The 27187-nt window shown below is 44.1% G+C and overlaps 1 protein-coding gene across 5 annotated transcripts in view; it reads right to left on the reverse strand.

Moving 5' to 3' along the window:
* The window catches only part of BACH1 (BTB domain and CNC homolog 1), a 71062-nt gene extending 48465 nt beyond the window's left edge, over positions 1 to 22597 (reverse strand). For 4 of the 5 annotated variants that reach the window (XR_009737176.1, XM_061420794.1, XM_061420866.1 and 1 more), the window contains exon 1: positions 22487 to 22597. The gene's annotated coding sequence lies outside the window, so the exon portion shown is untranslated. The remainder of the gene's footprint in view (positions 1 to 22486) is intronic. The other variant, XM_061420705.1, reaches the window with a different exon arrangement.
* Between the last annotated feature and the right edge of the window lie 4590 nt (positions 22598 to 27187).

Below are 27187 nucleotides of genomic sequence, written 5' to 3' on the forward strand. Positions count from 1 at the left end.
CTAGAAAATCAGGGAGTCAAACAGCCACCTGGGATGATGCCTCTTAAAAGGGTCAGGTCTCCCTTTAAGTGGACTGACCTGACTCCTCCCAGAAACCTGGGCCTCGTCCCTGAGACCTCCCACGCTCGGCCCTGGGGTCCAGTCTCCTCCCAAGCCCTGGTGCCTCTGTCCCTTGCAGCTAAGACCCACCTGTGTCCATCTGTCCTGCCACAACTCCAGTCCAAGCCACACTGGCTCTTGCCTAGACAAATGCTGTTTATCCTCTTGCAAGGCCTCACAAGCTCACACATGTACAAATATAATTATGTAAAATAAAAAGTGACACAAATGTTCACAGAGCAATATTTTATCCTTACTAGTGCAACATAGTCTAATTTCTACTCTATTAGAAAAAAAAATCCAGTTGTGATCCACTCAAATTTTAAGAACCAATAATGGACCATGACCTCACACACTGAAAACATAAGACCACTGGCTATCAGAATAGGGTCTAGAATCATACAGCACCTGGGTTCAGATCTCAGCCCTGCCCCTTACTGGCTATGTGGCCCTGGCAACCTGCTTAGCCTTGCTGGGTTGGGTCTCGGTTTCAAACAAGATTAACAACAGCACCTAGTGAGGGTTGTTGTGAGGTTTACATGAAGACAATTAGGGTAAAGGGTTGAGCACAGTGTCTGGCCCAAAGCCAACAAATTTTAAATATTAGCAGCTGTTAACGATGATAATAATAAAAATAACAAAAGCCTCAGTCCCCCGAATCCCCTCATGATCCCCTCCAATTTATTCCCCTCCATCAAAGTTATAGCTCCCTTGCTAAAAACCCCACAATGTCTTCCAAATTCCTTATGATCAATTCTAAATCCTTAGCATGTCCTCCAGACCTACATGGTCGGGTTGCCCATTAATCCAGCCTTGCCTCAAAGCCTTCGTCTCCCTCTCTCGCTGTTCTCCAGCCTGACCATCCTTCCTTCCCACTCCACAGGCACCAAGCTCCTTCCAGCCTCAGGACCTCTGCACATGCTGTCCCCACCCCCTGGACTTCTACTCTTCAGCTGGCCAACTCCTCACCTGTTAGGTCTCAGCTTCAATGTCAACACCTTGCCTGACCTGTTCTCTGTCACAGCTCAAGCTTGTAACAGAGTACCTGGCCCAATGCAGGTACCTGCTTCTGATGAATGACGGCATTTTTAGTATAAACCCAAAATGCAGATCGTCTAACTTCATCTTCCAGACGCAGCACAGTCAGCCACTCCAACACACAGAGGAACAATGCGCTGAGCCAAGTACTCGGAGAAAAGTCCTTGGATAGCTTTTCCAGAGTCAGAAATACAGTTACCCGGACCCTGGCCTCACTAGCGTTGGAGCCCTACGTAAAGTTATTCTGAAATTCAAATTCAACTTTCCTCATTCTGAAAACCATCTAGGTGGTCAGTAATCTATTTTTACCAAGTGACATTAACTAAGGAATGACTAAATTAGCCAAGAATGGCACACTCAGTCACCTTCTGACATTTTTCAAACATAAACAGTAAGCTATAACATCCCCACAGAGTCTTCCGGGCCTAAATTTCTGTGAATTTATTAACTCCAAATTTAGATTCCTATCTTATACCTGAATTTTTCTATGTTCTTAGAAATAGAAACCATTGTTATAATTCAAAACAAAGGTTCACTGACCTGAGCAAATTGCTGATTCATTCGGTAATGCTGATAAAGGATGAACAGGCATTTTAAAGCTTCCTGCATCTCAATTTGGAAATAACTTCTGCTCTCTGCTCAGTACACAATTTAAATTTTAAGTCACCTCTTGATATTTTGCTTTCCAAGTCATTTTTTTAAATGAAACAAATTCCTGTGGCTTTACCATATTTTAATAACTTTAAGGTAATTTATCTAAAAAAAGTATACAAACTGTTAAAATCCTGAGGTGAATACTCCATCATGGAACCAGATCTATAATGCTTCAGAACAGAAATTCAGAATGAAGATGGAGTTCCCTGTGCACAGAAGAGCTGGACTTTATTCACTTCAGTGAGAAGTCTCACAACTTGGTTGTCTAATTCTCAGTGTAGAAGGGCATGGGAAGTAACCTAACACCAAGGACTCATAAGAGAGAAGGACCATCATCCACACATCCTTCATCTTTCACTTGAGGATGACAAATGTTCTTTCTACAAGTGCCTACCTGTGCCATACAGCAGACTGGTGCCATGAAAACACACACACAAAAGACAGTCCATACATTTAAGAAGAATATAGCCTGGAAATGTTTGAAAATGATACCTTGGAGTGAAAGATATGACAATGATCACTATAATCAACTTACACAGGAACGTGGGCAGTTCCTAAAGGTATCTGCAGTAAGACTTCAAATAAAAACTACTTTCTGGACAATTCTCATTTAACCATAATGTTCAATTAATTGGAAGGGGAATATAGAAGAAGAAGGCAGCAAAGGATGAGACGCTTAAATAGCACCACTGACTCAAAGTCATGAATTTGAGGAAACTCTGGGAGACAGTGAAGGACAGAGGAGCCTGGCATGCTGCAGTCCTCGGCGTCACAGAGTCAGACATGCCTTAGAGACTCAAGGACAACAACAAAGGAAGAAAGAACATAGGAAATCCAAGTTCCAGAACCAAAAGAAGAGCAGCAGATTCTTCTGTTATATCCTCTTACTACAGCAAATGTAAGAAACAATGAAGCCTCTGATGTGTGTAACATATGTGGCAGCTATTCGATTGTTAATGGGACTGTTATATCTCGATGGAGTATAACTGCGTTTTGAAAACAAGAACTAGCAACTAGAATTGGCTCATACCAATAGGGCGTATTTACTGAATTATGTATTGTCTACCATGCACTTGTCACTATTTTATTTACCAACTTAGAGGCAGGATTTACATTGAATGAACTCAATGAGTTTTAAATTTAAAATACAGAATTCAGTGAGTTTTGATACTTGTATGTGTGGATGAAACCACCACCACAATCAGGATAAATTTCCATCCTTCTCAAAATTCCATATGCCTTTTTGAGGTCTCTCCTTCCCTGGTCCCCTGGTCCCAGGTAACCAATGATTTGCTTTACATCACTGTCGATCGGTGTGCATTTTCCAAGATTTTTGTGTAAACAGAATAACACATACTATTTACGTAAACAGAATGTACTCTGGCCTTCGGTTTCTTTCACTCAGTTTAATGACAATCAGGATGCGTACATTCGATGTTTGGGTTCTTTATTGCTGAACAGTATTCCATTATATGTACACACCACCATATGTTTATCCATTTAACTGTGGATGCACTATTGTAATAAAGACGTGTGCTTGTGTGCTAAGTCACGTCCGTCGTGGCTGACTCTTTGCCACCCCACGGACGGTAGCCTACCAGATTCCTCTGTCCATGGGACTCTCCAGGCAAGAATACTGGAGTGGGTTGTCCTACTCTCCTCCCTGGGATCTTCCCGACCCAGGGATCGAACCTGTGTCTCATACATCTACCTGCACTGGCCAGCAAGTTCTTTACCACTAGCGCCACCTGGGAAGCCCGTAATAAAGATGTAGTTTCCAGTTTGGGGGTTGCTCTAATAAAGCTTCAGGGAACATCTTCACAGACGTATACTTTATTTCTCTTGGGTAACTAAATACCTATGAGTGGAGAAGCTGAGTGATATGGTGCTGCTGCTGCTGAGTCGCTTCAGTCATGTCTGACTCTGCATGACCCCATAGACAGCAGCCCACCAGGCTCCCCCATCCCTGGGATTCTCCAGGCAAGAACACTGGAGTGGGTTGCCATTTCCTTCTCCAGTGCATGAAAGTGAAAAGTGAAAGTGAAGTTGCTCAGTCGTATCCGACTCAGCAACCCCATGGACTGCAGCCCACCAGGCTCCTCCATCCATGGGATTCTCCAGGCAAGAGTACTGGAGTGGGTCGCCATTGCCTTCTCCTGAGTGATATGGTGAGTTTCTGTTTAACTTCTTAGAAACTGCTAAACACTGTTCCAAAGTAATTGTATCCTTTTCTTGCTACCAGCAGTGTGTGGGAGAACTCCAGGTGCTCCACATTCTCACCAACCTTGGTCATGTCAGTCTTTTTAATCTTAGCTATCCTAACATATACAGTGGTACAGCAGGAGACGGTGAAGGACAGGGAAGCCTGGCCTGCTGCAGCCCATGGGGCTGCAAAGAGTTGAACACGACTGGACAATTCAACGGCAGCGCTGTGGCTTTAGTTTGCATTTCTTGATGGCTAATCATGTTGAGCATCTCTATATACACTTGTTAGCCATCTGTATATCTTCTTCTGTGAAATGTCTGTCCAATTATTCTGTCCATTTTTAACTGGACTATCTTCTTCTCGAGTTGAAAGGGCCAGCAGAATTTTGATCAAGATAGCAGTGAATCTAAACAACAATTTTGGGAGAACTGCCATCTAACAAACCGAGTCTCCTGAGGCATGAACATGGCCTATGTCCCCATTTACTTAGGTCTTCCTTAATTCTCTCAGCACTATTCTCAAGTTTCTTAGGAAAGAGATCTTGTACTCTTTTGTTAAACTTATTCTTAAGTTTTTTTTTTTTTTATAGTTACTATAAACGGACTTGTTTGTTAAACTTCACTTTCTGGTTCTCTTGGATAGTATAGACATAAAATTGATGTTTTTAAATATTAACCTTGAATTCTCCACAACCGTACTTCATTTATTAGATCTGTTTCTTTGTAGATTCCTTAGTATTTTCTATGTACACAGTCATGTCATCTGCAAAGAGATAGTTTTACTTCTTTCCATCTTCACACTTTTTCGCCCTTACTGCAATGATTTGGTAGTGAGAGTAGTGAGAAAGGGCATCCTTGCCTTATTCCCCTGTAATGAAAGTGTTCAGTATTTCATCATGAAATATGACATTAACTATGGGTGTTCTAAGATAGGCAACTGATGGGCAGAAAGGGAGGTGCAGTAGTTACTATGCCAGTTAACTTAGGACTCCTGTAAGATACTCAAAGGGAAAATGAAAAGAAAAAGCAGAGTGAAAACTTCCAACAGTTCCCCCTGAGGAGTAAAATTCCCAAATTCACTCAGCCTCTTCCAAGGGGCTTCGTTCCTACACCACTTTCAAAGTATTTGCCCCAGACATCTATAAGACTGCACCATCAGGGACTAGAGATCAGTCATCAGAGGGCACACCTAAGACTGACTCTCTCAGAACCTTGCAAATATGGTCGCTGTCTGCTCTAGAGATCACCAGAGGCGGACAGCACGGAACAGTGTTCTATAACTGGAGGACAACCCTGCCAGTGGGCAATTACGTACCTCTAACAATTCCTTTTTTTGGAGGGAGGGGGAGAAGGGACAAGAATAGTACGTCACGTTGTTGTTCTTCAGTCGCTTAGTCCTGTCCGACTGCTGGGAGGATCAAATGAAATAATATACCTAATGCCCTTAGGAGCGCCTGACACATACCAGTGTTCCCTAACTGTCAGTGATTATTTGAATTTGATGTTAGAAATGTTTTTGTAAACATAAAATATCCTGAATAGCCAAAGCAACCTCGAAAAAGAAAAACAGAGCTGGAGCAGTCAGGCTCCTGGACTTCAGACTACACTACAAAGCTACAGTATTCAATGCAGTGCAGTACAGGCACAAAAAAAGAAATATAGATCAATGGAACAGGAGCGAAAACACAGAAATAAACCATGCACCTATGGTCAATTAACCTATGACAAAGCAGACAGAAGAAAGTGTCTCTTCAGTATCTATGACAAAGCAGACAGAAGAAAGAGTCTCTTCAGTAAGTGGTGCTAGGGAAACTGAACAGCTCAATGTAAAATTAACTTAGAACATTCTCTAACACCATACACAAAAATAAATGCACAATGGATTAAAGACCTAAATTTAAGAATGGATACTATAAAACTCTGAGGAAAATACAAGCAGAACACCCTTTGACAAAAATTAGAGCATATCTTTTTTAATTCATCTCCCAGAGTAACGGAAATAAAAAAAAATAATAATAAGACCTAATGAAAGTTAAAAGCTTTTGCACTGCAAAGGAAACATTAAACAAAATGAAAAGACAATCTACGAACGGGAAAAAACATTGCAAATGATGCAACCAACACGGGATTAGTCTCCAAAACACACAAACAGTTCATACAGCTTAATATTAAAAACACGAACAACCCAATCAAAAAAACAGGCAGAAGACCTAACAGACAAAGAAGACAAACAAATGGCCAAGAGGCACATGAAAAGATGCTCAACATCACAAATGATTAAAGAGAAATGCAAATCAAAACTATAATAGGTATCACCTCACACTAGTCAGAAGGGCCATCATCAAAAAAATCTACAAATAATAAATGCTGAAGAAAGTGTGGAGAAAAAGGAACCCTCCTTCAGTGTTGGTGGGAATGTAAATTCATATAGTCACTGTGGAGAACAGTATGGGGGTTCCTTAAAAAACTAAAAACAGAGCTATCATACAATCCGACAATCTTTTTCCCAGAGAAAACCATAATTTAGAGAGATATATGCAGCCCAACGTTCACTGCAGCACTACTTTCAATAACCAAGACACTGAAGCAACCTAAATATCCATCGACAGATAAACGGATAAAGATGTGGTCTATATATGTGTATACACACATATACACACACACACACAATGGAATATTACTCAGCCTTAAAAAGTGAATGAAATAATACCATTTACAACAACAAGTATGAACCTAAATAGTATCATGCTAAGTAAGCCAGACAAATGTCATATGATATCACTTATATGTGGAATTTTAAAATAAAGATACACATAAATTTACATTAAAATAGAAACAGACCCATAGACATATAAAACATGCATGCTTACAAAAGGGGAAAGGAGGGGCAGGGAGAGGGATCACTTAGGAGTTTGAGATTAACATATACACATTACTACACAGAAAACCAACCAGGATATACTATATAGCACAGGGTACTGTACTCAAAATTCTCAAATAATCTATAAAAAAAAATTAATAATCTGAATGTGTGTGTATCTGAATCACTTTGCTACACACCTGAAACTAACACAACATTGTAAATCAACTATATTTCAATAAAAAAATAAATGTTTTTGAGTGGCATCGAGTGACCTTGAAACTGTAAGGAGAGAAACATAATAGCATGTTACTTAGCTTTCCAGTGCTCAATATTGACACAGGTATAATAACATGAACACTGCTAACTGGTTTTCATTTTTCAGAATAATGGGAGACTTAATCATGGTTATTAAATGAAATGTAATTATTAACCTTGACAAATAAAGGGAACAGGGTGAGAGAGAGAATCAGAGAGAACCCAAAGGAAAAGCAGTATTTCTTTATGACGTATACTGAGTCAAAAGATACTGCCTTAAATACTGTTATCTGCAAACAGATAACATCTTAGGTTCATAAATATAATGAGGGCATAAACAAAAAACAGAGGTAACCACCAAAGAACATTAAATAGCAGAAACGGGTAAAGACGAATATTATCTCTGAAGCCAAATTAGGTGTGCAATAGACGAGACTGCTTTACGATAAATCTATTGTTTTTAAATCAAAAACATGTAATACTTTGTAAAAACATGAACCTAAAAGATGTTTAAACAGACAATAAAATAAAAAAAACAGTGAAACTCAGTTAAAGTCTAAACTGCTGATAACTTAGCTGTGAGGCTTATTGCAACTTTTTAAAGATTCCTCAAACAGAAAAGGAATTTGATAAAGAGAAAAATCTATCTTTAACCAAAATCTTAGATTACTTTGACAAAACTAGGAGATAGTCAGGGAAGAAAAATATAATAAGATTTCTTCTTGTTTGGGAACAATGTTATACATACTGTTTAATATTACATATTGACAAAGATATTAATTCAAATAGATTCTTTAAAAATTTAAGGGTATCCTTCAGGGAAACAAGCTGTTAAACTGCCTGACTCACTGGAAGAAACCCTGATGCTGGGAAAGATTGAAGACAGGAGAAGAAGGGGACGACAGAGGATGAGATGGTTGGATGGCATCACTGACTCAACGGACATGAGTTTGAGAGAGCTCTGGGAGTCGGTGATGGACAGGGAAGCCTGGCGTCCTGCAGTCCATGGGTCGCAAAGAGTCGGACACGACTGAGCGACTGAACTGAGAGCACTGATTCTCTGAAAGCTGTTTTATTTCTGCCAAGAAAACCACTCACATAACAAAATTTGGCAGCTGCTTTTGATAACACTGATGATCTAAACCACGAGCTGATTCTTTAAGGAGACCAATAAAACTGACAACCTTCTGTAGTCTCACCAAGGAAAATTATGAGAAAAAGAAAAATACACAACATTTCCATTGTTATACAAAAATACTGCAGTGGCTCTTAAAATTTCTTGACCCTCCACACATCCTTCGAACCACAGTAAAATTTACTGCTCTCCTTTATAGTGCTGCTGTGCTGTGGTCAGTTGTGTCCGACTCGTTGCGACTCCACGGACTAGAGCACCCCAGGCTGCTCTGTCTATGGGATTTCTCTGGTAAGCATATGCGAGTGGGTTGTCATTTACTTCTCCAGGGGATCTTCCCAACCCAGAGATCAAACCTGCGTCTCTTGCATCTCCTGCATTAGCAGGTGGAGTCTTTACCACTGCACCACCTGGGGAGCAGGCCTTTATGGTAAAACTCAAAAAAAAAAAAAACAACTATTTATATTCCCACTGTCTCCCAACTCTTCCCTCTCTCTCTTCATTTGAGCCCACTAAAATCAAGCCTTCTCCCCTCCACTCCCTGGGAATTACTCTGTGAGGATCAGCGGCCTTCACATCGCCAAATGGGAAATATTGAGTCTTCTCAGATAGCATCTTAGCAACACTGACCAGGTTGATCATTCCCTCCCTGAAATCCTTTCTTCACTTTGCTTCCTGAATACCACGGCCTTCTGATTTACTGCCTCACAAACACCCCCTTGTCAACCTGGTGGATTCCCCCTCTCCTCCAGGGCTCTAAGTGCTGGGGAACCAGGACTTGGTCCTCCCATCGCTCCTTCTCTTTGTAATACTCCCTACGAGAATTCATCCAGACCCACAGAGCAGACACGATCACTGATGGACTTGGTGTATACTCTGATATTTACATTTCGTCTAATCTCGCCTATTCTCGAACTCTGTACTCACGTATCCAACCGCATGCTCAAATTACTACCTGTATGTGTCTAGCAGACATCTCACATTGAACATGTCCACAAACCTTGGTTCCTCGACCTCCAGCTAGGATATACATCAAAATATTAACAATGGTTACATTTAGGTAATTTTTCCTTGTTTCTGCCTTCAAATTCTTAACTATAAACACATATTACTTTAGAATCAGAAAAATGTTCAAACAGACAACAAACTATAAACAAAAATATGTGCCTTCAGAAAAAAAAGGCAGTTCCATTTCAGTTGTCTTTAGGGCTCCCAAGGAATGTCAGTTATTTTTTCCCCCTTTATAATGGATATTTTCTCCAGTCATCAGTAGATACTGATTTATCACTGACCGGAAAATTCATGGGTAACTCTAAAACACTGTTTTAAATCAGGCTCCATTGATATCTCCACAGTAATTACAAAATAATTAAATTTCACAGAAATTTTAAAAGATGCTTTGATGTGGGAAAAGACCTTGTTACAGGAAAATAAGAAGAAAAGATCCATCAAGTCCAGTCTAGCTCTGTGAATACAGGCAAATGTGCGTCCTTGTGACTTAGGCGGGGAGTCCCTGCCCTATGTGCGTCCCAAAGGTCTTTGAAAAAGATAAAGTATTACACACAAAATACAAAGAATTATGAAATGCATAAGAAAATCAATTTTAGCACCACCAGCAGCATGATATTGGAAAGAACAAGTAGTGGGATATAATTAAGGTAATGCAGATATCTCCAACAGTGTTATCTCTAAGATCTTAACCTCACCCCACAGGTTCCCCATAAGGAAAACAACACCAACACTTACGTCAAGGACTGAATGGTTGGCTGCTTTTAACAGCACAGTGCCTGGCATAAGACTTATCATTATTATTCCCAACTTTATGCAAGTGACCAAAAGAAAACTACATTTTCCAAGGTTCTACAAACCCAAAAAGTTAAGCTACAAAACACAGAGATTCCGGAACCTCTAAAAATGAAAGAATGAGTAAGCCTACTAGTGATCTCAACAAGATAAAAACAAAGTATTAAGATTACACAAGTCTGCTCAAGAGAATGGATAATCTCATAGACCCAAAGAATTCCCAACTAAAAGATGACATTCATCCAATACAACACACTTCCGTTACAGATGAGGAAACTGAAGTCCCGAGACGGTAGTATCTTAAGGTTAAAAAGGTCTTCTTCAATGTAATTGAAATATTACATTTCAATTCATATTACATGATCTAAATAGTGATGCTGTGTTGAGGACAAGGGTAAAAGTGAGAAGGAAGAATACAAAGAATAGAGGGAAATGCCTCAAGGGTCCTCTGTGTGTAATGAGAACGTTAGACAAAGATTAAAAGGACATTTAGGGAGTAGACATTTCCGCTTATTATGCAATATTTGGTTTATTAATTTCTGATCAACACTTCTTGAATCACATAGATCATTAAAAATCTCATAGATCATTAAAAAGAATCTGACACTAAACTAGGCTGAACTTAAACCAAAGTCAAGTTATACCCAATGAAATATCCATAGAAATTTAAAAGAAGGACACAGTGCTAGAGATATTTCACCAAAAGTTACTTTCAATACAGAATAATAAGTGTTCCTGTCCTACACTCATAATGAAATATTCACGGCATTTGTTTTCAAGCTGTAAAAATTATAGCCGTGATTTACATTATTTCTAATTGCCTAGAGGAAGTGAAAACCTTAAAACTAGACCTCGGTCAGAATGACCTTCTGTAGGTCTAAGACTTGACAAATATAGTATGCAAAGCAACTGAAAACACAAGCAAACCACGGAAAAGGGGCCCTTGAAATTCCCAACCACTGCAGAAACACCTTCTCATCCCGACTCCTAATAAACCTGAGTCAAAAAAAAAAAAAAAACAGATTAAGAGAAAAAAACATTAAGTAACAATGTTAATTATATAAGGCAACAGTTACAGTAGGTCTTCCCTGGTGGCTCAGTCCATAAAGAATCTGCCTGCAATGCAGGAGACCCAGGTTCAATCACTGGGTAGGGAAGATCCTTTGGAGAAGGGAATGGCTACCCACTCTTGCTTGGAAAATTCCATGGACAGACGAGCCTGGCGGGCTACAGTTCACAGGGTCACAAGAGTCCGACACAACTTAGCAACTAACACCACCAACCACCACTGCAGCTGCAGTAGAGCAATTATAATATGAATCACAGATACGAAACTTTCTAATTTTAGTAGAGGTACTAAATTGAAATGCTTTATTTAAAGATAACTTAATCCACTAATCCCTGGTAGGCAGTACAGTGCTAGGTATCTCAATAAACATAGCTACAACTAAAATTTTAAAATCTGTTTCTCATTATTGATGTTAACTTGGAAGTCAAAATTACCATCTCTAAAATGGAAAACATCAAGCTGTAGGCTTTCCATCTAGCCTTTAAGGAGCTAGTTTCCAACATATAATCCCAAGATTTAGTCAGCTAAGTAATATTAATTTGAGGCCTATTTTTTAAAAAGCTAAAATATTCCTCAGTTCAAATATTATTTGAGGAACAACTGACTAGGCAAATACTATTGTTTTTCATCTGAGATGGAAAGTGTTTCAGCAGTACTGTCTTTCTAAATTCTACCCAAAAAAGTAATACCATTTCAGAAGCCTCCCCTAACCATCTATCACAGCTATTCATTATTCTCGATTAGGGGAAAAAAAACCTATTAACAGTTACTATTTGATGAATTCACAACACTAAGTGTTTCTTTACTTATGCTGCTTGTTTGCCCTTCCTATGGGGAGGGCTGTGCTGTGCGCTGTGCTTAGTTGCTCAGTCGTGTCTCTTTGCTACCCCATAGACTGTAGCCCACCAGGCTCCTCTGTCCATGCGGATTCTCCAGGCAAGAGTACTGGAGTGGGCTGCCATTTCCTTCTCCAGGGGATCTTCCTAACCCAGGATCAAACCCAGGTCTCTCACATTGCAGACGGATTCTTTACCATCTGAGCCACCAGGGAAGCCCAAACAAAGCACCAAAAACGGGACTGAGAAGAAGGAAACCAAGTCCTCTGAACATATATCAGAGTGCTGGGAGCAGTTTAGAGTGTAACAGAAACACTGCAAAACTGAAGGGGAATTATTTTTGAAGTTTGAAAGGTATGGCAAACAAGCTAACCACAGGACAGCTTTCCCTCCGACAAGAATGAGTGTGTAAAGAGGGACTGACGGATCTGCTTGTAACCAGATTCAAGGACGTGGGTTCCAAAGGGTCCTGGCCGATTCAGGCAATGAACCAACTACCCAAGCTGGACTAGCCTCACCACTCACGATAGTCACAGACATCACAGGTGGGCGTGCCCTACAGAGGCCGAGAGAGAGTGGTTCCTCTTGGGTTAGATACAATCAGAAGCTACAGGACACACTTATGTATTCTCCTTTCCCTGAAAGCAGGAGGAGGATCACAGAGAACTGTAGAACTGTTCAGAGGACCGAAAGAAATATATTCTTTCTACACCTAATTTTGGGGGTAGAATGGGCAAATTTTCACAACTTTAAAAGTTAAACATTTAAAAATAAAACATTTATGTGATCTGATGGTAAAAATAATACTTGATCATAGTAGGAAATAAGAGGGGAAAAAAATCACCTAAAACCCCAAATCCAAAGACAACCACATATTCTCTCTCTACTCAGAAGTATGTGTCTACAGAGTAGCAATGACATTTATATGCTGCTGCTGCTAAGTCACTTCAGTCGTGTCCGACTCTGTGCGACCCCACAGATGGCAGCCCACCAGGCTCCGCCGTCCCTGGGATTCTCCAGGCAAGGACACTGGAGTGGGTTGCCATTTCCTTCTCCAATGCATAAGAGTGAAAAGTGAAAGTGAAGTCGCTCAGTCGTGTCCAACCCTCAGTGACCCCATGGACTGCAGCCCACCAGGCTCCTCCATCCATAAGATTTTCCAGGCAAGAGTACTGGAGTGGGGTGCCACTGCCTTCTCTATATGCTACCACGTGTAATACAGATAGCTAGTGGGAAGCTGCTGTGTAACACAGGGAGCTCAGCTTGGTGCGCTGTGGCCACCTAGAGGGGTGGACTGGTGGGGCTTGGGGGAGAGGGGAGGCTTAAGAGGTAAAGGATATATGTGTACATACAGCTGATTCACTTTGCTGTCCAGCAGAAATACACTCCAATTGTAAAGCAAATATACTCCAATTAAAAAAAAAAAAAGTACCTGTCTGCCTGTAGTGTTGGTATAAGTAGCAGGCAAGCACGACCCTGTGGGCCATCCAGCTATCATTCGCCCCCCTCGTTTTCTAACCAAATCCTGACTGTGCCTACAAGTCTACTCCACCTGAGGGTGTGCGTTTCTGGGGGTAACAAACCCTAGTCCCAACCTAAGACGAATCACAATCCATTTCAGCCAGTCACTGTGGTCCCCTTCCCTTGACACTGACTTGTTTAGACATAAATTTATGCAATGCTGACTCAACAGAGGAGAGGCTGGGGTGGCATCTACTATGAGGTCTTTGGGAAAGGCTTTTTATCACTGATAGAGAGACATCACAGAAAAAAAAAAGGCTTCTTCCAAGAAACTTAGTCATACTTACGTGTACACTTGAACTTGTGGCAGTCATCTTGCAACCTTAAGAGGAACTAGCCGTGGGCAAAATAAACATATATCCTGCATTTTCAACTTTTTCTCACTGACCTTACTTTTAAAAACATACACACACAGACACATCTTTCTGACCCAACCTCCCCCTACTAAAACCGCTCTCTTCTCTACTCTTCTCAAAAAAGCTATCAAAACAAGCTGTTTCCTGCCCTAAACTATGCACTCATCATTGACATTCCTAGGCTTTTTAAATTTCCCAAAACTTATGCTTCTTCTACCCTACATTTTCAAGGCACATTTGACATGTTGCTATTTTGGCAATGAACACACGCTACAATAATGGTTTGCCCTGCAGATTATAATCTCTGAAAACACTGCCAATATCTAGAAAAGTTCCTGGCATATAAAGCACAAATATGTGTTTCATAAATGAAATGGAAATCCAATGCCTAACAGACAGGCATATCCCGAATGTTGAAATGAGTGTAGCAACCCTACAATCTACAAGCACCAGAATATGCCTTTGTGTGTGTTAAGCTGGGAAGAACAACAAATGCACAGGAAAACAAGAGAGCAAAGTGCCTTGAAACCTGAAGACACAATTCTTCTTTACTCTCCAGGAATCAGAGGGCTGGTCAGAGTTAATTCAGTAGCAGAGGGGAGGGCGTTTCCACACCCTGAGATACCATTGGTATCTCAGAACCAATGGCGGGAAGGCGTGCCAGGATCTGGGTGACTCTGCCACTGGTCAGCTCTGCTGCCAACCTGCGCCAGGGAGGAAGCCCTGCTGCCAACCTGTGCCAGGGAGGAAGGGGCGCCCCAGCCCTCCCGGGGCCTGGAGCTGGCAACGCATCTGACCAGTGACAACGGGCACACCTCAAAGGCCAGCCGCGCACAAGCACACACACACACACACGCAAAAACCAAAGAAATACATTAGAGCTTAAACTGTACTTGCAACAGTCCAAGAGACAAGGAAGCAGGCAAAGTTGGTTGAAGTTCCAGATTCAGCCCTACCCAGCACTTCCTTTGGTATGACAACTAGGAATGAAGGGATGTAAGCAGAGAACTCTACTCAGTTAAGCAAAAATGCTTTTCTACTTCAAAAGTCACTTCTGAGTGTGAAAGAACTGATTAAAAGAGCAATGGCTTTTTTCTTACTTCCCTTTCTAATTTTAGTAATAAATCCTATCTAGAAGGCAATGGCACCCTACTCCAGTACTCTTGCCTGGAAAATCCCATGGATGGAGGAGCCTGGTAGGCTGCAGTCCATGGGGTCCTAAGAGTCGGACGAGACTGAGCGACTTCACTTTCACTTTTCACTTTCATGCATTGGAAAAGGAAATGGCAACCCACTCCAGTGTTCTTGCCTGGAGAATCCCAGGGGCGGGAGAGCCTAGTGGGCTGCCGTCTATGGGGTCACACAGAGTCGGATACGACTGAAGTGATTTAGCAGCAGCAGAGGAGAGTCCTGGGCCATGCTGGGAACACTCCTCAGAAAAACAGTAAATAAAGAGACACTAGATATTTTTCAGTAGTCATGTATGGATGTGAGAGCTGGACCATAAAGGAGGCTGAACACCGAAGAATTGATGCTTTTGAACTGTGGTATTGGAGAAGATTCTTGAGAGTCCCTTGGACTGCAAGGAGATCAAATCACTCAATCCTAAAGGAAATCAATCCTGAATATTCATTGGAGGGACTGATGCTAAAGCTGAAATTCCAATACTTTGGCCACCTGATGCGAACAGCCAACTCATTGGAAAAGACCCTGATGCTGGGCAAGACTGAAGGCAAAAGAAGAAGGGGACGACAGAGGATGAGATGGTTGAATGGCATCACCTACTCAATGGACATGAGCAAGCTCCAGGAGATGGTAAAGGACAGGGAAGCCTGATGTGCTATAGTCCATGGCGTCACAAAGAGTTGGACACAACTGAGACCGAACAACAAGATACTTTGAAAATGAAAAGTGTCTTGGACCAAGATCTGACAACCACAGTTTATAATACAGTTCAGTGCAAAATGCTAATGAAATCAGTGATGAAATTACTGATCAAATGAAATTACTGATCTTACCAAACCCCACTTACTCCAAAAAGACAACCTAATCATTGAAACCTAATCAATTCATTGAAAGACTAATAAATCTTTTATAGCTGCCCATTTTATAGCAAACTCTCTGAAGGACAAGTACGTCTCCTCACTGATTTAACTAAATTCCAAAAGACGCTGGCACACTTTAGAGGAGAATAAGGTATTAAGGATATGAAGATAGCAGCAAGTAGGAAGTGAAGTGGATGGGTCATATCATTCCAACAGGGTCCTAGGAGGTCACCTCCTTAGGCAAAAACATCTCCCTTGTGAATCCTAGAGGCTGACCAGTCAATAAAGAGAGAGATCAGTGTGTGTGTTGGGGAAGAGGAAGGCAGAAGGAGAAGGCAAGACATTCTCTATACACATACCATGGTTAGTCTATAACCTTAGAGGTGGGATACTGCCAACGTCCAGGCAACAAACAAATGGAAAAAATGACCCCATCATATAAAGTGCTTTTTAATGTAATTTGACTTTAATGGGGGATGGGGAAATGGAGTGCAGCTGACCACGATGACTAAGATCCAATCTAAGAAATGACAAAGTAAAAATGACTTTACCAGATAGTACCTGGGGGACTGTTATTTCCTTACAAAAATATCCTTTGATTACTAAGTTTCCTAAGCCATTAAGAAAATGACTTGCTGCTAAGTTGCTTCAGTCGTGTCCAACTCTGTGCGACCCCATAGACGGCAGCCCACCAGGCTCCCCGTCCCTGGGATTCTCCAGGCAAGAACACTGGAGTGGGTTGCCATTTCCTTCTCCAACGCATGAAAGTGAAAAGTGAAAGTGAAGTCGCTCAGTCGTGTCTGACTCTTAGGAACCCATGGACTGCAGCCTACCAGGCTCCTCCGTCCATGGGATTTGCCAGGCAAGAGTACTGGAGTGGGGTGCCATTGCCTTCTCCGAAGAAAATGACTTATGTTTATTTTTTAAAAGGCCATGACTTGCACAGAGCTTCAGCTGCATGGAGGTAACATTCTTTAAACAGTGTCAGTACTGAGAAAGGAGCCAGCAGCCCGCTGACTCCATGGCATGCCCGCTGTGCTTCTAGGACAGTCATTAACAACCAAGATCCTGGCAGCCGCTCTGTCTTTGTTCCTTACATTTGCTTGGGGACAATTTTTATGATGCTATGAATATTCTCTAAACTGGCCCTGATCCTCAATAACACAAAGGATCGGTTCTAGAGGAGTGATCATATTAAAGGAGAATAGTAGCCAGACAACCCAAATTATATTTTGCCCAATCTAGTCCTAAGTCAATTACAAGGACAAAGAAGTCACAAGATCAATTTTCTTTCTGTCTTAGGAGATGAACTAAAAGAATGATTTGAATCCAGCTGCTTCCTCAATCCTCACACCCATGAGGGAAACAGAAAGCAGAATTCTCAATGATCAAGAGTTTTAATTTGGTACACGTTTCAAGTAACTTAAGAGTTTAGCAAACACTTTTTTCTTCCACTCTTTCGAAAATTCCCAATTTCCAAAGCACAGAACTAAAATGAATCCACATTATACCACCAATGCAGCATCTGACAGTTTACTGAACACACACAGCCAAACCACATTAAATGTTCCATGGAGACAAAATAGAAGACATATATCATTATCAGTAAGAAACTGACACATTCTAGTCAAAAGGACGCTCAAAACCTTTGACATGACCTTTCTGAACTACTAATAGATGCAAGAAGCTATGTGCTAAATACATCCACTGTTCATCATGGATACCTCTCTATATTAATACAGGGACGTCATTTTTTAAAAAGTACACCACCTAGATGTAACTAACTGGCAGGTAAATTTACATTGCAAATGTTCACGACATACAAGCTGTAAAGGAGTATCAATATTAATAAATCAGTTCTGTCTTGATGTTAATAAGCAGGAAGAGACCAGACAGGTTACTAACCTGCCAGACCACAGCGTCCTCAACCATAAGGGGAGGAATAAATAGATTAGATGCAGGATGGCAGGTGTTTTCATTTATTAAAAAGCCAATTCCAATTAACTGTAATAACAGCCTCTAGAGCATTTGGCTGAGACTGTTTAATCGGCTGATCTCTTTAATAAAAAGCCATGTCCTGTGCTCCTTGCCCTCAGAAATGGTCTCTGTTTGAGATGCTGCTAGCGATTTGTCAGGATGTTCACTTGAGCTGTTTTCCCAGTAGCAGCCACGAGTGGCACACCCACGCGCTTCTCTTCAATCTCTCCTCTGATCAATGGTTGAAAGCAGCTCAAGGAGGCGACAAGACAGGACTGTAACCAAGTATTTCAATGAACTAAAGAACAGACGATCACAACCAACCATATTGATGTTTAATGTGGAGCCAGCACTGTTCTAACCACTTAACACATATTAATGTACTTAATCTGCAACCACCTCTATGACGCAGATTATATTATCATCATTCCATTTTACAGATGAGAAAAGGAGACACGACTAAATGAAGTAACCTGTCTGAGGCTTCATGGCAGGTAAGTAACAGAGCAAGAACTTGACCTTCAGCAGTCTGGCTTTAGGTGACTCACTGGCAGTAACTCTGCTTACTGCTTCTCTGTCAACTGTACAGTGATCAGACCCACCACTTCAGTTCTGTCAATACTATGGCAGCCAGAAGCCCAGGTTTCACGGTGGGTGTACGGCTCTATTTTATCTGCAGTCATGAAACGTTTGCTTTCTCCAAGGGGCCTGGATCCAGGCAATTAGTGCTCAAACTACCCATACCTTGGGCTTGGGCAGATTACCTTATTTGGCATATTTTTTTTAATTAAAATAGTTTCATAAGTCATCCATTCCACCACATAAAATACACCATTTAGTAGTGCATGCGTGTACTAAGTCATGTCCAACTCTTTGTGACCCACGGACTGTACAGCTCTTCTGTTCATGCAGATTCTCTAGGCAAGAATACTGGAGCGGGTTGCGATTCCCCTCTCCAGGAAATCTTCCCAATCCAGGGATCAAACCTGCGTCTCTTATGTCTCCTATGTAGAAGCCTCAGGAAATCGAGTTTAGGGTTAGGACGATTCTCCCATTAACAGAACATTGGTCAGAAAGCTGGGAGGAAGAGATAATTCCTTAAACCTAAGTCTTGTAGAGGATAAGCATTGTGATGAGAATCTCTGACAACTGGCCATTTTAAGGGGTTTTGTGACCATTATTCTCAACATCATTTCTCACAGTACAGGAGTGCAAAAGGCATATGGCCTACAAGATTTTAACTGAATGGTAAATACTCACCATCCCCCAGCATGCCTAGAAGGCTGATTTTCTGAGTAAATCACATTCTCCTAAGGGGAGAAATGCCACTTTCCAAGTGATCTGCTCAATATGTAGTCTTCTTAATCCTTGTTAAAGGGGCCCCTTGTAAACTTGGCCCCCTAAAAATGCAGACTTTGAGGAGTAACAGCACAGAGTAATTGTTCAGAGAATGTGTTACATACAAATTATACTGCAGTGTGCAGATTCTTTTCCGGTGGTCCCATTATACTCTTTCACTTATTACTACACTTCAGATCCTATCCATGAAACAAACCAACCTCCTGACTTGTCTCCAAATTCAAAATACATGGTATCATAGGTAATGGGCAACTCTGCATTTTTTGTTCTTTCCATTCTCAACATCAACAGTGTAATGATGAAATAAATGTACCCTCAAGCTTCTAAATCTTTAATATACAAGATTTTAAAAAAACCACATGTGAAATAATTTATATTAATTAAGAACATCTGAAAGAATGATAGCTTTTAAGAGGAAATCACAAGTTTAAAAAAAAAACCAAACCCTATTTGTTGAAAGAGTACTATTGGCAGTGGTTAACAAACTATGTTCCCAACGGTGGGGTTTCGGGGGCGGGCGGGCGGGCGGGCGGGGGGGGGGGGGGGGCGGGGCATGCAAAAAATCTACGTTATAAAACATGCATGTACTACTGTTAGTCTGTACCTTGAAGATTAATGTCTTTCTTATTTTATAGAAGTGATGTTTTAAAAAAAACCAAGGGCTTATTGTTTTCTTCCAAATGAATCATCTGGCACCCACCTTAGAAGCCCAAATCCCTAAAAAATTCATGATTTCTAATCTCTTCTAGTTGCAAACGTAAAGGACCATTTTCCACTACAAAATATCTTAAATAAAAGCCCATCAAAAAGAAAAAAGATTCATTCTTGTGACCACAGATAAGGGCCAGCTGCTCCCAGTTCACATTCCCCATCCCTAAACTTTGTAGACAACAGGGACTGTATGCTTGGGTCTCGGGCGTTTTTTAAAGCAAGAAGTAATGATCCAACTTGGAAAGACACCAGCGTCATCACTCCTCAGACAATAAGACAGACAGCCATATGGTTTGCCTTCCATCAGTCAGCACTTTCTAGACTTGACCCAAAGAGACCTGTTAATTCCACCCACGTTCTCCTCTCCGCCACCGGAAACTACTACTGTGTGCCTGAAAAGCCACGGTCCATGAAAAACCAAGAGGCAGGCTCCTTCGGCGTTCTCCTAAATCTTTATGAAGGACAGATTAAGCGCGTTTTCTGAGATGTATACACCACACAACAGCAAAACCACAGGGAAACAAAAAAAACCCTGAGTGCAGTAAGAGAAATGAATATTTCTGTTACAGTACTGTTGGGAGGTGACTCCTAGCTGCACATTTCTTCCTCTGTTTTAGCTCTCACTGGCACAAACTTCTTAGGCAGTAGGTCACGAGGCTGCTCTGTGTTTAAACACCATCTCAGCATTAGTTGGCCGCTTCCTAAGAGTGCTGGCACCTCACCCACTGATTACCTGCATCCACTCACACACAACCCCAGCTTCAGGCCTCTGAGGCAACCCTTCTGGAGTGCTCCTTGGCCTTTTATAGTGGAGGCATGTGATGAGCGTACCGGCACCAGCTGTTCCTAATTACCTCTCCGGCTGGGGCGAATGACTCAGCAGCCCAACTTTCTTTTTAAGGAGTCATTTACCTTGCGAGCCAACCAACAAACGGACAATGGTAAAGCACTTGACACGGCTATAGGTTAAACAACAACAATCACGCACGATGCCAGGCTATCACTTAAACCAAGGCGGTCCTACAGCAGGCTGACACCAGGTGTCTCCCCCACCCCCACCCCGCCCCGTCCCCAGGCTTCCCTAGTGGTTCAGACGGTAAAGAATCTGCCTGTAAAGTGGGAGACCCAGGTCCGATCCCTGGGTGAGGAAGATTCCCCTGGAGAAGGGAATGGCAACCCACTCCAGTATTCTTGCCTGGAGAATTCCACGGACAGAGGAGTCTGGCGGGCTACAGACCACGGGGTACAAGAGAGTTAGACACGACTGAATGACTAACATCTTTCTTTACTCCAAAGGCTGAAATAGGAAGCCTTTTCCAGTCCAGCCAGCCCTTGCACCACTACCCAAGACCAGGAAGAAGCCAGCCGGCCTCTTCCCACTTCTCTGCTTGACCATGTGAAGCGCTCAACCGCGCTCCGTCACTCGCACGCCCGGGTGTTTCCACCCCCTTTACCATTCGGAACTGCAGCCGGAAAGGCAAACCCCTCCTGGCTACAAAGAGTGTCAAAACACAGGAACCCAAGATCTAGCCCTCCACACCCGATACTGACAGAATTCTCGCCCAAAAGACAAGGCGTCCCTACAAAACAGCCTTTGTTCCTCCGAGAGTGACCTCGCAGCTTGTTTCCCCCCGCCCCCGCCCCCACGCAATTTCTTCCACAATGACTACTACGCTCTACCTCGGAATCAGCCCGAACCCAACGCTCACTTTGCACAAAAGCCTTTCTGCACGATTCTACTCAATGACACAAAACTGCCGCGCAAGGACGCGCGAGCGACGGCACTCGCCTGAAACACGCACAAAGCTGGCGTCTCTACGAGCAACTCCCACTCTCACCCGACTGTGGGAGCCTTTGATTACAGCGTGCTGAGCAAAACTCCCAACAAAGAGGGTGGGGGGGTGGGGGGGGGAGGGGATCCTGGGATCCCCTGGGGGCTCCCCCCAAACCAGTCTTGGCGAAACCCAGCCAGCTCCTCAAGGTGGTGGTTGTGCTCCAACCACCGACTCGGCCTTTCTGAGTCCGCGATTACACGCGCCACCTACACCCCCCGGCTCTCCCCCACCAGGCTGGGCAGACGGGAGGCCGACAGCTCGCGGGCCGCAGCGGCCGAGGGTGGGCGGGAGAACAATACGAAGCCAGGCCGGCCGTGCGGGCGCTGCTGAGGTGTCACAGCCGGGCACACCGCGCGCGGCATCAGGGCGGGGGTGAGGTGCGCCCGGGAGGCGGCGGAGGGCACCCCCCCACCCAGCCCCGCGGCGCCGGGTAAAGTACAGAGCCGGCCCGTAAACAGCGGCGCTGGCGGCGGCGCGCGGGGCCGCTCGCCCCTTCCGGCGGACGCGGCCCCTTCCAGGAACCCGAGCCCGAGCCCGAGCCGCCCCGCGCGGGCCCCGCTCAGAGGCCCCCGGCGCCCGCCGCCCAGACCCAGTGAGCCGCCGCCCCTAGTCCTCCCCTCCGCCGCCACCCCCGGATCCGCCCGAAGACCGCCGACGGCCCCGACCGCGCGCCACCGCCGCGCCGAACGCTCCCGGCGAACGGCGCCCGGGACGGGAGAGCCACTCACCACAGCCGAGGCGCGGCGCGGCCCGACTGACGGCGGCGAGCGAGCCCGACGGGCCGCGCGGGCAGCGATCAGGTGACTCACTCCCTCCCGGCGGCCAGCCGCCCCCTCTGCGCCCCACCCCTCCCTTCGCTCCTAAGCCGCGGCTGCCACAGCCCCGCCCCCTCCCGGTCCCGAAGCCCCGCCCACCCACTTCACGAGGCCCCGCCCCGTAGGCCAACCTCACGAGGCCCCGCCCCTCCCGCTCCTGCGCGCCTAAACCCCGCCCTCCCGAAAAGCCAGCCCTATACGCCGGCCGGGAATCCCGACTCTGCGGATGCCTGCAGCTCGCTCCCTGCTGCCAGAAGCCCACCCGACGGGAATGCAGGGAGGGACCGTACGCGGGTACCGGGCAGGGCAGGGTAGTCTAGCAGGCGATGGTGTCTTTGCAACCTCCGCGGACGGCGCCCCTTTGCAGGCACAGCCCGCTGTCTGAACGAAAAAAAAAAAAAAAACACCTGAGGACCTGCTTCAAGAGGAAAGGAAAAGCCTGATGGCCTGCTTCGCTCGGAGTGTTGCCTGGACACCCGGAGTCGAGTGCCAGCGGACACCAGGAGGGGAAGACGAGCGCCGGCCCACGTCCCTCTCCCCAGACCAGACCCCATCAGAGGTAGCTTCTGGCAGCACGCCCCTCTGCCTTCTCCTGGGTGTGGCAGGGGACCCAGGTTCGCAGGTATTTGAGCTTTCTGATAAAGACGCATCAAATGCACCCAGGATTTTGTAGAAAGCATCTGGCAGCCCTGGTGTCTGACAGTGAAAACAACAGCGTCGGCTAGCAGGTGTCCCCTTTACGCCGTGGCTGCCAGGAAACTTGGAAACAGGTTCAGTGTCCTAATGGTGTCAGCCAGCTCATCTCGGTCCCAGGTCAGACATCCATCTCTTCTGCTGTTTATTCTGGTGTTTATCCAGTTGTCGGCTTTAAAATTAAGTTCCCAGTCTACTTAAGCATCTCTGCAGTTCAAAGCACTAACTGTGGGCAGAGACGCCCACCTGGCAAAAAGCCTACACTTACCAATCTAACGGGAGACCCGAGTGTCCCTTTCACTGTGCCGATCGGTTGGAGGCCGGATCTTGGGATTTTGCGATCGGCTTTTGATTGTTGAAACACAAGTCACTGATGGTTGGACAGCATCAGCGCCAGGCGGAGAAGGCAATGGCACCCCACTCCAGTACTCTTGCTTGGAAAATCCCATGGATGGAGGAGCCTGGTGGGCTACAGTCCATGGGGTCGCTGAGAGTCGGACACGACTGAGCGACTTCACTTTCACTTTTCACTCTTATGCACTGGAGAAGGAAATGGCAACCCACTCCAGTGTTTTTGCAGCACCAGGAGGTGAAGGCTCATTCTGGGGTAGGAAGGAAGACAACTCTGCACCTCCCAGTGCAAAAAAGGCTGCCAAGTTAACAAAAGTCAGGTATTGTCACTTTCGTGACTACATTTGTACTCACAGACTGAGACTGAGGGACATTTGAGTTATATCCAAAATACACGAGAAAATGACGAGTGAAATTGTGCAGAGTCCAAGGGGCGAAGTGGTTGACTGTAACCTAGAATTTGGACAGGAGGTGACATTTACGTTGAAGAATAGGCCCCCATAAGCTAAGGAGGGAAGACTGTATGCAACAGTCTAAAGGGAGAAGGCAGATGGCATTTCAGGCTGCCTGAGTTTGTGCATGCATGTGTGCTAAGTCCCTGACTCTTTGCCACCCTATGGACTGTAGCCCGCCAGGCTCCTCCATCCATGGGGATTCTCCAGGCAGGAATACTGGAGTGGGTTGCCATCCTCTTCTCCAGGGGATCTTCCTAATTCAGGAACCAAACCTCCATCTTTTATGTCTCCTGCATTGGCAGGTGGGTTCTCTACTACTAGCGCCATCTGGGAAACCCTTGTGTTTATTTAATATTGAAATGGTAAGTAAGGTGAAAGGAATGTAGTCTCTGACTTGGGATGTTCACAACTTCTGATTTAAAAAAGGCAAAAATAATTTAAAAATAAACTATTAGTATAAGGATATATTGTACAACACAGCCATATTTATTTTATGATGACAATAAATGAAGTATAACTTTAAAAATTCTAAGTCACTATATTATACACCTGTAACATATAACATATAATATTGTACATCAGCTATACTTCAGTTTTTTAAAAGGCAGTAATAGAGAAAGAAAGAAGACAATATTGGAGCAGAAGAACTTAATGTGACAGGGGCCAAATTGGTGAAAGAGGTGCTACTGGAATACCAGATTTAATGACAACCTAATTGGTTCAGTGTAGGGTCTGAGTAGGGAAAAATTCCTGTGGCTCCAAAAACCAGTTGGGGATTAAAAATGGCAAAAACTCTGTTGTCACTCTCTCCATCAAGAGGGGAATTTGTTTTCCAACCATTTGAATCTGGACTGATGCTATAACTGCATAGCCAGGAGAACACTGCAGAAATGATGCTCTGTTAATTCTGGGTTTAGTCTTTGGATTGGCATCTCCCACTTCCTCTTTCTTGGGACCCTCCCTCTCAGACAAGTCACCATGCTGTGACAAGCTCAGCATGGGACTTGTGTACCCTCTCTAGTCAACTGCCCCCAGCAGAACAACCAGGCAATTTGTTGTTTTTCAGTTGCTCAGTCGTGTTTGACTCTTTGTGACCCCATGGACTGCAGCACACCAGGCTTCCCTGTCCTTCACCATCTCCTGGAGTTTTCTGAAACTCATCACTCATGAGTCAGTGATGTTATCTAACCATCTCCTCCTCCGTTGCCCCCTTCTCCTCCTGCCCTCAGTCTTTCCCAGGCAGGCTACCGTCCATGTCTCTCAACCAGCCAATATTTGGTATCAAATGTGTCATGAGTGAGTCATCTTTGATGTTCTGTTCTAGTCAAGTTTAAACACGACTCCAACCCCAGCCAAAAACAAAACTAAAAAGCTCCTAATAGAGTGCAATGAATTCATAAAAACTAAGATAATAAAATGATTGCTGCCTTAAGCCACTAAGTCTTGGAGTGGTTTGGTTAAGGAAATTGTCTGGTAATGGAGTAGAGCATGAAAATGTACTTAAATTTGTGAGAAAACTCACAAGGTCAGTGGTCAAGGCTGAGAGGAAAGTTCAAATAAATAAAACAGGAAATATGTAGAAGAGACTCATTTTAAACCTGTGTTAGTCTCCTTGATCTGAGATGACCCTTGAGATTCTCCTCAGTTACAAATTAATTGTGCCCCAAAATTCCTTCAGTCTGCTGTGTTGATAGAATTAAGTAGAGAAATCCTTATTCTCTCAGAAATTAATGCTAAAAATTGTTCTTCACAAATATATACTGTACATATATTGTTGTTGTTCAGTCACTAAGACGTGTCCAACTCTTGACACTCAGGATGCCCTCTGCCTCTATCAAGTGAAGAAAGTGAAAGTGGCTCAGTTGTGTCCGACCCTTTGCGACCCCATGGACTGTAGCCCACCAGGTTCCTCTGTCTATGGGATTTCCCAGGCAAGAATACTGGAGTGGGTTGCAGTTTCCTACTCCAGGATATCTTCCCGACCCAGGAATCAAACCCTTGTCGCCTGCACTGGCAGACAGATTCTTTACCAGAGCTACCAGGGAAGCCCAGCCTTTACCTGGAGCTACTGCCAAAGCAACATGATGCCAGGGCTGGTGCTAACCCTCCACCTTGGCTTGCCTCAGGGTGCTGCTGCTGCTGCTGCTGCTAAGTCGCATCAGTCCTGTCCAACTCTGTGCTACCCCACAGACAGCAACCCACCAGGCGCCCCCGTCCCTGGGATTCTCCAGACAAGAACACTGGAGTGGGTTGCCATTTCCTTCTCCAATGCATGAAAGTGAAAAGTGAAAGTGAAGTCACTCAGTCGTGTCCGACTCTTAGCGGCCCCATGGACTGCAGCCCACCAGGCTCCTCCGCCCATGGGATTTCCCAGGCAAGAGTGCTGGAGTGGGGTGCCATCGCCTTCTCTGAGCCTCAGGGCACACTGCTGTCCATTTCCTATCTGTTTCCTGCCAGTCCCCAGCTTTATTCACCAGGTCCAGTCTTGGGGATAACCAGAGTGAATATATTAAACACATATGAAGAAAGAATGTAACTATCAAAAAGAGGAACTCATCAAAATCTGAAGCCGAGAAGAGGGGAGCCAGAGACGCAAACACGGGCAACACATGCTGGCACTGGGGTGTGAGGGTGAGGGCGCGGTAACAGGTATCTCCTGATTTTCAAAAGTTCGCTTTATACCACTTTGATTTTTACAGAACACCTGCATGAGTACTTAGTTTTACTAACAAAAAGAAATCTGAAGAGGGTTTTTATTTTTATGGAAAAAAGTGAAAATAGCATTCAGCTTTTGTTTCTGGGAGAGAGGCATGGCAACCCACTCCAGTATTCTTGCCTGGAGAATGCCATGTACAGAGGAGCCTGGCAGGCTGCAGTCCATGGGGTCTCGAAGACTGAGCGACTAACACTTGGTTTTGCAGTGAGCCTTCGTAGAGGAAGGGCTGCCCTGGTGCCTCAGACAGTAAAGACTCTGCCTGCCATGCAGGATTTCCGGGTTCGATCCCTGGGTCCGGAAGATCCCCTGGAGAAGGGAATGGCTACCCACTCCAGTGTTCTTGCCTGGAGAATTCCACGGACAGGAACCTGGCAGACTGTATAGTCCATGAGGTCGCAA

Source organism: Bos javanicus, chromosome 1 (assembly GCF_032452875.1).
Source record: "Bos javanicus breed banteng chromosome 1, ARS-OSU_banteng_1.0, whole genome shotgun sequence".
Taxonomy (NCBI): domain Eukaryota; kingdom Metazoa; phylum Chordata; class Mammalia; order Artiodactyla; family Bovidae; genus Bos; species Bos javanicus.